The following is a 10,498-nucleotide window of genomic DNA, read 5'->3' as shown; positions in this document are numbered from 1 at the left end:
TTTAATAGTTGCTGTGGGTATGACATCGCCGATGCACTTGCTAATAAACTCGCTCTTGCTAATAAACTCGTTTCTGTAGCGTGAGGCAGCTTAATGTACAAGTACACCCACTGGACAGGAATCCAGTACTCACTTTGTACTATCTTCCATTAAAGTACATTCAAGTTGATTCCTATTGCATCTGTCTGTATACAGTTGCCTACTTCAGCCCTGTACATTCATAGATCAAAATTAATTGTTGTAATCTGTTTTGTCTGCTTGTCTATCCAGATGTCTATTTCTCTTCCTGTGGCTTTCTGCCTCTCTCCAACTTCTCTGTCTTTATACAGGAGCAAGAGCCAACTACATTACATTTACATTTAAGTCATTTAGCAGACGCTCTTATCCAGAGCGACTTACAAATTGGTGCATTCACCTTATGACATCCAGTGGAACAGCCACTTTACAATAGTGCATCTAAATCTTTTAAGGGGGGGGGGGGGTCAGAAGGATTACTTTATCCTATCCTAGGTAACTATCCTATCATTCTTCCTCTGAGCAAGGCAGTTAACCCACTGCTCCCCGGGCACCGCTGACGTGGATGTCATCTACCTCCCTGATTGAGGAGTCTTGTTAAACGTGTAAGACACATTTCAGTTGAACAACTGACTAGGTATCCCCTTTCCCTTTGTTCAGCTGAACAGTGCTCAGTGTGCCTTGGTTGGTTTGTCTTCTCAGCTCAACAGATAGCATTCTATCCCCAAAAGTACAAAAGGACCTCTGTTGTCATTTACTGTTACACATGCCTCTTGGAGGGGGGAACGCAACACCTTGCGACAAGCAACTCCCCGTGGAGTGAGAGGTATGTGATTGTAAGTGCTGGTAAGGATGACAGAGAATATTACTATATAGAGGGAATTTATTTCCTTAACATGGTAACGTGGGGGAAAAGGGCTGGACGGAACCAAAACAAAGAAAGTAAAAGTTGAAAAGAGTCCCCTCTCCTACCTTACCTGCCTACCCACTACTTACCTAACCTTTTAGGACCTCCTGGCGCACTAACCAAAATACAGGGGGTGGTCCGTCCAGGTCTTACCTAGTGTGCATAGACAGAGTACATACTACGGGTATATATATATGCCCGCCGGCCTGTTGCTTTGTTCCCCTGGGAACAAAAACATAATTACTCATGTAAAATGAACAATTTCAATAATCAGAAACAGTCCTTTTGACATACGTCTGCAGGACCGGCTACAAAATACTTTACAAATTTACCAGACCAACCACCAACACATCACATACAAAGAAGCTCTCCTAACAATACCACTACTGGCTTGCTTCTGAAGCTAAGCAGGGTTGGTCCTGGTCAGGCCCTGGATGGGAGACCAGATGCTGCTGGAAGTGGTGTTGGAGGGCCAGTAGGAGGCACTCTTTCCTCTGGTCTAAAAAATATCCCAATGCCCCAGGGCAGTGATTGGGGACACTGCCCTGTGTAGGGTGCCGTCTTTCGGATGGGACGTTAAACGGGTGTCCTGACTCTCTGAGGTCATTAAAGATCCCATGGCACTTATCGTAAGAGTAGGGGTGTTAACCCCGGTGTCCTGGCTAAATTCCCAATCTGGCCCTCAAACCATCATGGTCACCTAATAATCCCCAGTTTACAATTGGCTCATTCATCCCCCTCCTCTCCCCTGTAACTATTCCCCAGGTCGTTGCTGCAAATGAGAACGTGTTCTCAGTCAACTTACCTGGTAAAATAACGGTAAAATAAATAAATAAATAAAAACAAACACACACTGGCTTTTCAAGCTGCAGAAGGAGTCGGTAATTGCAGACAGCTGTATCTCCTGACAAGAGGGGGGGGTCAGAACTCCAATGGGGCCGACCAATCAGCTACTTTGGAACCCAGGAAGCCATTTCCTGAAATATACATATACACAAACAAACCCAAAACACAGAAACTGTGGAACGTAGCACACCCACCCCAAAACCTGCAAACTTCCAGTTTGCAATAAAACCAACACGCATCCCCAGTTACTGAACCCATGATAGTGTCGGCAACCACATTCGAACCCTTCACATAGTTAATCTGTATATTATATCCATGTACAATCAGAGCCCAACACATAAGGCGGCGGTTCTGCTTGTACATTTGCCTAAGAAACACTGAAGGATTATGGTCCGTGAAGACCAGAACAGGCAAGGCACTGGAGCCCACATATACCTCCAAAAACTAAGGCTAGCAATAAAGCCACCGTCTTTTGTTCAGTGGTGGAGTACCTTGACTGACACGAGTTGAACTTACGGGATAATTATTATTTTATTTTTTTAAAGACAGGCCGATCCACTTCCTCTTAATCTTCCTGCAAGAGAACCGCACCCACCCCCACTATACTAGCATCTACCTCCAACTTAAAAGGTTTGTCAAAGTTGGGGCCGGCAAGCACTGGGGCACTACAAAGTAGCGCTTTGGCGGACTCGAAAGCATAGTTACAGTCCTGGGACCACTTAATTGGTTCTAAGCAGAGATGTAAGAGGAGCTACTACCATCAATTCTCACAGAAGGTACGCTAATACCCTACCATCCCCAGAAATCTGAGCAACTGGCGGTGAGTCGTGGGAGCAGGAAAAGCAACAATTGCTTCCATTTTGCCAGTTACTGGGCACACTTGACCTCCTGCTTCCCTAAGTCACAGTAGCCTTCCCAAACTCACTTGGCAAAATTGAGGGTTAAAGAAGCATTCTCCAACCCCTGAAACACTTTAAGGTGGCGAGATCAGACCAAGTAGACGAATGAATCACATCGTTAAGGTAAGCAGTACAATTTGGCACATCCCCGAACACAATGTTAACTAAGCACTGAAAAGTAGCAGGTGCATTACACATTCCAAAGGGCATCACAGTGTATTGTACGAAATCATCAGGCGTCACGAAAGCAGTGATGTCAGAAGCTCGAGAGGTCAGACGCACCTGCCAATAACCTTTTAGCAAATCTAACTTACTAACGTAAGCAGCAGAGCCAAGTCTATCAATGCAGTCATCTAAGCAAGGTAGAGGAAAAGAATAAGACTTTGTAACGGCATTTACGCAACGATAGTCTGTACATAAGTGGGACGTATCGTCAGGCTTAGGAACAAGAAAACACAGGGAACTCCAAGAGCTATTACTGGGTTTTGCCATGTCATTCTGTAATAAGCTACCTCCCTTTATTACCTCCCATTCTTAGCGTTAACCCGGTACAGATGCTGACATATAGGAGTTCCCCACATCCACGTCATGTTCCAAGATGGACGTGCGACTTGGAACGTCCTGAAACACATTGAGAAAACTATTTATCAATAGGATAAGATCATTAGTTTGATCGTTATCCAAATGTTCTATTTGAGAGGGTAACTTTTTCAGCATCTCCGAATTACATAAGAGTTCACATTGCTGTAACGTATGGCGTAACTCCAACACATCCTCCTTATCCTCTTCTAGGTCCCAGCCAGGCTTCAGCACCACCGCAGCCACACTGGAGAATGCGGCCTGGACCGGCTTACCTGGGGAGCTGTTGGGAGAATCACGCACATAATATGCTTTCAGCATGTTAACATGACACAAACGGGAAGAACGCCTGCGATCTGGGGTCTTTATCACATAATTGGTGTCACTGAGTTTCTTTTCCACAAGATATGGCCCAGAAAACATGCCGACAGATGAGCCAGGGATTGGCAACAAAACTAAAACTTGATCCCCTGGTGCAAAAGAACAGCAATCAGCCTCTGTCATAATGTAATTTCATACGTTTGAGACAAGGAGAGAGACTTTTGGGCTAACGCATATGCAGCGTGTAGTCTCTCCCACATCTTACTGACATAATCCAACACATTTGTAGGGGTGCTACTGGGTGTAGGACATAGGATATGCTCCTTCAAAACTTTTAGCAGACCCCGTGGGGTGTGTCCAAACACAAGTTCAACAGGGCTGAACCCTAAGGACTCTTGTATTCTTTTCCTGATAGCAAATAGGACAAAGGGCACCCCCTCATCCCAATCGGTACTGGTATGCATGCAATACTTGCGTAGCATCGCCTTCAGTGTCTGATGCTAGCGTTTGAGGGCTCCTTGACTCTCCGGATGACACGGACTAGAGACCTGATGGGAAATACAGTGTCTTTAACACATTTGAGAACAGTTTTGACAAAGTTGGTTCCCTGATCAGTTTGGATTACTTTAGGGCGTCTAAACGTAGAGAAGAACTTCTAGTGCCTTCACCAGTCTTAGCCATTATAGTACAGAGAGGGATAGCCTCTGGGTATCGAGTAGCACTGCACATTATCGTTAGTAAGAACTGGTTACCTGACCTGGTTTTCGGCAACGGACCTATACAATCGATTATCACTCGTTCAAACGGTTCCCCCATCACAGGAATCGGACAGAGCGGCTCACGAGAAACTGTTTGATTCGCGTTCCCAGTGAGTTGACACGCATGACATGTTTTACAAAATTGGACCACGTCAGACTCCAAACCTGGCCAGAAAAATGTCAAAGGACACGGTAAAAAGTGTTTGTGATCCACAAATGTCCGGACCACGCCTGGTCATGGGTGAGTAACAGCACTTGCTGTCGGAACGGTGTAGGAACAACCGCTTGACACACTTCACTCCAGTCACTAACGGTGTTATGAGCTACCCATTTAAACATCAAAACTCCTGCTTCCATAAAGTAGGCGGTCTCCCTAGTTTTAGCTTCCTCAGTGGAACTTACCGAAGCAAAACACTTGCAAAGAATGGGGTCTCCCTTTTGACTTTCAACCACCTTCTCGGGGGTGACAGACAAGAACGTCATATAATTGGGGCGCGCGATTTCGCTTTCTCCTGCCTTAGTTTTTAGAGGGGTAAAAGCCGTCGGGCTTGCAGAAAGAATACTCGGTGCATTGTCTACCTCAACATTCTCAAAAATAGAACTAGACAAATCCACCACATCTCCCAACTTGCGAGATTGTGCCCTCGTTAACATACAAGCAGGAAAAACATGGGGAAATTCTTGAACCAATTTATCTGTAGTTTTGATTTCTGGGTTGTCTACTACTTAACACAGGAGTGACATTACCACCAGCAATATCATTCCCTAGTAGCAATGTGACTCCTTTTACTGGCAGTGTAGACACTATACCAACACGGAAACGGCCTGATACCAAGTCTGACACTAAGTGTATACAGTGTAATGGTAAATTTTTTGTCTCTATACCCTGTAATATGACATGCGAGCCACAATACATTTCAGGGGGCCAGGGTAAAGCATCAGTAACGATTACTGACTGCGCCGCCCCTGTTTCTCGTAAGATTTGTACAGGCTTTTAATCCGCTTGTTCTCCAGTTAAGGAAACACAACCGGCAGAGATAAACGGAGTATAGATAGGATCCGTTTTCCCAAATGCTGAAACAATAACTCGGTCCAACGGACGAGCCATAGACTGGACTAAACCCACGCTTTTCAATTTAGGGGATGGTGACAGGGACTGTTTCGGTTTATTTTTCAAAACCGGGCAGTCCGCAATCACGTGACCCTTTAGGTGACAGTAAAAACATTCACAGATTTCATGCGAAGACTTAGGGTCATCGGAGGAAAAAGCAACCTGAACGAGGCACTGATGACGTAATCGTTCGGCCTTCTAAACAAGGTGCACCAAACAGTCTTGTGTGTCAGAGCGTACTCATCTGCCAACACTGCTGCCTGGGCCAATGTCGCCACTTTCTGTTCATTTTAATGAACTACAAGTCTATCAGGCCGGTTGCTTTTAGAATCCTCCAACAGCATCAACTCCTGAATATCAGCAAAGGCGTTAGCTTTGCTGGCTGAACAACAGCGATTAAACAGAGACTCTTTGTCCCTTGCAAACTCAAAAGTACAGAGAGAGGGTTTTTTTGTGGTTCCTGAAGCGCTGCCTATAAGCTTCAGGCACCAACTCATAAGCCCGCAACACGGTTGTTTTAACACTATCGTACTGTAAACTATCTTCCAGGGAGAGAGCGGCTACTACCTCCTGATCTTTCCCAGACAATTTACATTGCAACAGGTGCGGCCAAACCTCGAGTGGCCAATGCAGCGAAGCGTCCACACGTTCAAACGCAGAGAAATAGGAATCAACTTCCGACTCCCGGAATGGAGGGACTAAAGCAATATTTTTACTTACATCGAAGTGGGCTTGTTGATGGGCAGGTTGTGGAGTCACACTGGAGCCGGCGTCTAGCTCCAGTTGTCGGATCCCATTACGATTTTTCTAATTTCTAAATCAAACTCCATCTGTCTAACACACTCCATCTTTTTGTGCCATTTCCAAATGGGCCAGCCTCACCTTTAGCCTAGCGGTCCCATCTGAACGACCCGAATCAGAAGATAAAGGGTCAAATCGGGGCAATGTAAAGGGGATACGAGCAACCCCTTACACAGCACCGTCCTCCGACTTGACATTGGAAGATCTACCCGTCTCCTCTCCTGAAGCCTCCCTCTCATCTTTCAACAAGAAAATGTGTTCTCACTAAACCCTTCCTGACTAGCATCAAAAGCTCAGCGTTTAGGGCTTTCTCAGGGACGAAGAGTCCATAATGGTCAGCTACAGCGCTAAGCTCTACTTTACACAACCCCACCAACCGATCAACAGAGGGCACTTCAATAAACTTGGAGACAGCTGATGCAGCGATTTTGTACACAGCAGCCTACTGAACACACGTAAACTAAACAAGTCATCCAAACTCACAACCTACCACCACACCTCAATCAGAGAGCAAGGTACAGTGGGTTTAATGATCCCGGATGTAAAGGGATCCCCCCCATTATGTTACACACGCCTCTTGGAGGGAACGGAACCTGCTACACGCAACTTCCCATGGAGTGAAAGAGGTATGTGATTGTAGGTGGAGGTAAAGAGGTATGTGACTGTAGGTGGAGGTAAAGAGGTATGTGATTGTAGGTGGAGGTAAAGAGGTATGTGATTGTAGGTGGAGGTAAAGAGGTATGTGATTGTAGGTGGAGGTAAAGAGGTATGTGATTGTAGGTGGAGGTAAAGAGGTATGTGATTGTAGGTGGAGGTAAAGGGGTATGTGACTGTAGGTGGAGGTAAAGAGGTATGGGATTGTAGGTGGAGGTAAAGAGGTATGGGATTGTAGGTGGAGGTAAAGAGGTATGTGATTGTAGGTGGAGGTAAAGACATATGGGATTGTAGGTGGAGGTAAAGACATATGGGATTGTAGGTGGAGGTAAAGAGGTATGTGATTGTAGGTGGAGGTAAAGAGGTATGTGATTGTAGGTGGAGGTAAAGGGGTATGTGACTGTAGGTGGAGGTAAAGAGGTATGGGATTGTAGGTGGAGGTAAAGAGGTATGGGATTGTAGGTGGAGGTAAAGAGGTATGGGATTGTAGGTGGAGGTAAAGACATATGGGATTGTAGGTGGAGGTAAAGAGGTATGGGATTGTAGGTGGAGGTAAAGAGGTATGGGATTGTAGGTGGAGGTAAAGAGGTATGGGATTGTAGGTGGAGGTAAAGAGGTATGTGATTGTAGGTGGAGGTAAAGAGGTATGTGATTGTAGGTGCGGGTAAGGATGACAGAGGCAGAGAATATTACAGTTTACAGTGAATTTATTTCCTTCACACGGTAAAGTGGGGAAAAGGGGCTGGATGGAACCAAAGCAAAGAAAGTAAAAGTTAGAGTCCCTTCTCCTACCTTACCTGCCTACCCACTACTTACCTAACCTTTTAGCACCTCCTGGCATGCTAACCAAAATACAGGGGGTGGTCCGCCCAGGTCTTACCCAGTGTGCATAGACAGAGTACATACTACGGGTATATGTATGCCCACAGGCCTCCTGCCTAAACACTACCAAGGTGCCTTCCCCTCGGGAACAAAAACAATTTCAATAATCAAAAACAGTCCTTTTGACATAAACATACCTCTGCAGGACCGGCTACAAAATAGTTCACAACAAATTTATCAGCCCAACACATCACATACAAAGAAGCTCTCTCCTAAAAAAGGAACACTGGCTTTTCAAGCTGCAGAAGGAGTCGGTAATTGCAGACAGCTGTATCCCTTGATGAGGGGGCGGGGTCAGAGCTCCAATCTGCAATGGGGCCGACCAATCAGCTGCTTTGGAATCCAGGAAGCCATTTCCTGAAATACACACAAACATATACACAAACAAACCCAAAACAACACAGAAACTGGGGAACATAACATTTACAAACACATAAAATTGATATAGGAACAGGCAGCACTGAGGACGTGACCATTGAGTGATGTACCCTGCTGTACCCTTTCTTCCTATCAGAGCCGGCTCTAGCCTTTTGGGGGCCCTAAGCGAGATTTGGTTAGGGGGCCCCCCACCTCACTGCAAAACATTTTAGTGGCGCCTCTCTTGACAGCGAAGATAAAAATGTAGCAATTTTATAACAAATGTAATGCAATTCTACTAATTTTGCCATGGGGCAGAGATAACTTTTTTTCAGTTTTTTAGCTAATTTCCTGCAATTCTATCCATTTTGCCATTGGTTGGAGAGTCTCATTTTTTTGTGGGAAATCCAACGTGGTAATTTCGGATATTTTCTGTGCCAATGCCACGTTTCCCGTATGATGTGTGCTAATACTTTTTAGTCTACATTTCTTTTCAGGGCTGGGTTTCTTTTCAGTCAAGGTTTCTTTTCAGGGCTGGGTTTTATATTAATATTACTACCCACCAGCATGGCATTGTTTATTGATCAGAAACACCTTCAAAGTTCTCCCTCTTCGTGAGTCGCGACTGATCTGAGCGATATTATAGATCATCTCTGGAAGAGCCAAACAGCTTTTCTCTGTAGCCGACACATGGCCGCCTGAGCCATGGAGCAAATTCAAATGGGGGTGCAAACTTGTGTTTTTGCACCTCCATTTTTTTACCAGCAAATTATCACAATCCATTAGATAATTTGTCAAGTTTCACTTATTTTTGAGCTAGTCTGTATAAACAAACATATATGACAATTTTATAAATGGTAAAATTGCGTGTGATATGATTGCATTTTGGAACCGCGCTCCCGCCATTCTCCCCAAGATGAATGGTTTTGACCACGCTTCACTGCTTTGATTGGTGCAGCTTAAAGTCACATTGAAAAGACACCAGCGAAAGAAAATTCCACAAAGTTGTTAATCTATTTAGTGCTGTTGTTACATTTGTATTGGTGTTTCGTTTTGTGTCCGATGTGCTCGGGGTGTTGTTACATATAATTTGCAGCGTGCATCATGAGCAAAGTCATTGTAGCCTATCATTTCACTGTGAGCTGTGAGAACCAAGGCATGAGTACTGGCTGACTTGGCATTGCTGTAGCATAGCCAAATAGCCTACCAGCAGTTTACCAAAGGTTGCGCCGTGTCCATTACAATGTAGAAAAACACGTCTTGTCCAAACCGTTCAATAGTTAGGCTATCCATATTACCGGAGCTTCATCTTATTCTTTCTATTTCTATGGCAGATTCGCGGCCGCAATTTATGCAATATGCCAAAACTAGATAAAACAGTAGATGGCAAAGTCAAAGATACTGGTTTCCCCTATCCACCTGTGGTGAAGTTTTCCCTACATGCTTATGAGAAATCAAGCTCCGGCTGTCAGTGCCCTACTTGTTGTTATTTGTCCTCATGTGGAAATCACCACAACATCCCCACCTATTCCTGAAAATGTATTAACAGCCTGCTGTCACGACTTCCGCCGAAGTTCGGGCAGCGTTCGGAGGTCGAAGTCGGCTTTCTAGCCATCGCAGCTCCATTTTTCATTGTTCCATTTGCTTTGTCTTGTTCCCCGCACACCTGGTTAACATTCCCTAATCACACAGCATATATATATTCCTCTGTTCCCCCCATGTCTTTGTGTGGAGTTGTTTTGTGTTGGGTTTGTTTATTCGCGCCAGTCTGGGTTTTCCCCATGGTGTTGCCTGTACCCTATTTGGGGTTATTGTTTGGTGAACCTGTTTGTATCATTATTGACGGTATTTTGCGCCCGTCTATTTGGGTGCTCCTTGGCTAATAAAGTCGCCTGATCACCTATTCTCTGCTCTCCTGCACTTGACTCAAATGACCAGCAGCGAAAACCCTGACACCCGCGCCATTCTTCGGAGGTGGAACCTAAACACAAATTTACGCTATAAACAGGAACTACGGTGAAATAGGGGTGGCATTTCCCTCTGTTTTTTGCCATGACTTATGCCATGTTAATATGATATCTGAGTGAGAATGTCTAACAATGGGGGCCCCATGGAGGTCAGGACCCCTGGGCACATGCCCGGACGGTATTCGGCCATGATTACTACAAGTTTAGATAGCTGGCTAAACTAACAGGCAATCTAAAAATATACATGGCTAATTGTCAGGTAATTGACATAAGAGAAAACTGCTTAAGCACAACACAAAATTGCACCTGGTGTATTTGACTATTCTTACCCGACTGAGTTCGTAAAAAAATAACAATTTGGGGGGTTGGGGGCCCCCTAGTCACCGGGTGCCCTAAGAGAC

The sequence above is a fragment of the Salvelinus fontinalis genome, chromosome 17 (genome assembly GCF_029448725.1).
Source record: "Salvelinus fontinalis isolate EN_2023a chromosome 17, ASM2944872v1, whole genome shotgun sequence".
NCBI lineage: Eukaryota > Metazoa > Chordata > Actinopteri > Salmoniformes > Salmonidae > Salvelinus > Salvelinus fontinalis.
This window is presented reverse-complemented; position numbering follows the sequence as displayed.